General features: G+C 37.2%; 1 long non-coding RNA gene across 1 annotated transcript; it reads right to left on the reverse strand.

Moving 5' to 3' along the window:
- Nucleotides 1-535: 535 nt before the first annotated feature.
- On the reverse strand, nucleotides 536-1,297 carry LOC130709191 (uncharacterized). The gene is made up of 2 exons (XR_009009682.1): nucleotides 1,214-1,297; nucleotides 536-744 (listed from the first exon to the last, which is right to left on the reverse strand). It is a non-coding gene; the product is annotated as an uncharacterized LOC130709191 (long non-coding RNA).
- Between the last annotated feature and the right edge of the window lie 671 nt (nucleotides 1,298-1,968).

The raw sequence follows: 1,968 nt of genomic DNA on the forward strand, positions 1-1,968 counted from the left end.
GCTCAGATTTTTAAGATCAATGTTCACCATACCCAACTATGATTGCCTTAGGTGATCAAACTAAAATATTTACAGCGCTGTGCTGTTATGTTATATAATAAATATTTTGGATATTATTGTGTTTAACATAAAGGATTTAAACTAAACGAAAAGAAAATCAAAGCCCTTCCCCTAGACAACATTTATGGTGATACAGTTTCTCAGCACAATTTATTACACTATTGATCCAAAAGTCTTAATCCAGATCTATACGCTTGAAGGGAAGAAGTTTTAGACACCAATCTGCCAAATTCTATCAGTTCATCAGTGAACACTCATAACAGTTTTTGTTTCCCCACATAACCTCATAACTGCAGAGGTCAGATAATAAATATTCATTTGTTACTTTCTCCCATATATCACCAAGTGTAAATCTAGAGTCTGAGAAACTTAATTTCAAGCCCTGCTTCTGTCTTGTGGTCACATAACTTCTCTGGATCCCAATTTCTTCCTCACTAAAAATATTGATAATAAAATCTATTTTATAGCATTGTCATGAAGATAAAATGAAATAATTTATTTAAAGTTTTAGAACATAATAGACCCTAATAAACAGTACCGCTTATTCTGAGGAATGGTCACATGAGATATCAATGCCACCAGGAGTGAGAAAGAGGCTATTCCATCCAGAGCATCCAGAACACCCAGGATCCTCCCTGTGGACTAAGGTTTGAAGCTTCACTAAGCTCAGCTGTGAAGAAGGAGCTAGGCAAAACAGAAAATTAGATGGACATAGTCAAAAACACAACTAATATCAAACATTAACAACTTTTATTTTTCTGGATTTTCTAACTACACTTTAATATTCCATTTTCCCCTCAGAATAACCTGTCAGCCCTGTCATCCCTCCAGGGGATAATAAAGATCCCTTTAATGATGCATAGCTATCTGGCTTATAATGCTTAAGTATTGCTAAGGAATACCAAAAAAATAATTTTTACTTTATGCAAATATCCACAAATTAGGTCACTCATAATCCAAAAATCATCTCTCCACTGTAAGAACATTGAAGGGGCCCAGTACATATGGAGAAATAAAAGGAGTAAAACACATAGTAAATCAAAATATCATCTTTTAATTGATATAGAGTATATCAAAGGTCACAGCTTAATATAAGAGTTAAATTGACTTATCCCAGCTATAAATAACTTATCCCATTGTTAGGCAGATTTACCTATCCATTCCCAGGCATTGCTGGACAGGAGCAGGTAAAGCTTAAGCCACAGAGGGGCTGAAGAGAACCACTCCATGAAGACAGCCTACTGCAAGAGAAAAGAAAAGGGAGGTGAACTGAACGTGCTCAGTTGATCCTTCCTAAATGTATATGAGTTTGATCTGGAGCAGAGTAAAAGGGATGGAGAGGAACCAGCATTGCCAAATTAACACTGAGTTCCTTAAACTGGGTGAAAATTTCAGGAATGAGAGAGGAAATATTCTCCCCTAATATCCACAACCAGAAAATGAACAGAAATTAACTGAAAATTGAGAGCAAAGAAAATTCCAGAGAGAGAAGTAAGGCAGGACACATTGTTAGAAATATGTTTAACTCCATATTCCCACTCAGAGGAAAGTGAACACATGATCCTTGCCATCTCACCAAGATAGAAATCATTCCTCTTCGCATGTGGAGGAGTTAGCAAAAATTGCAAGGGAAGGTAGAAGCCCCAAACCCCATACTTTCATGTGGAGAGAAAGAAAAAGCTATCTCTTTTACACATTGTAGTCTATTCTAATGGGTGGTAGAAACTTAATCCCAGTCAATGCAGAGGTAACCCCTTTTATCCTGGTGTGGTGGCTAAATTGCAGTGGGAGGAAGATTTGGCCTCATGTGGTACCAGAGCATTCAGAGAGGAAGGTATCAGATCCAGGAAGGCAGCCAGCTACTCTGGTATCTGCATGGATCCCTATTCTTGCTGATCTCAGATGTTA

The sequence above is a fragment of the Balaenoptera acutorostrata genome, chromosome 11 (genome assembly GCF_949987535.1).
Source record: "Balaenoptera acutorostrata chromosome 11, mBalAcu1.1, whole genome shotgun sequence".
NCBI classification, from domain to species: domain Eukaryota; kingdom Metazoa; phylum Chordata; class Mammalia; order Artiodactyla; family Balaenopteridae; genus Balaenoptera; species Balaenoptera acutorostrata.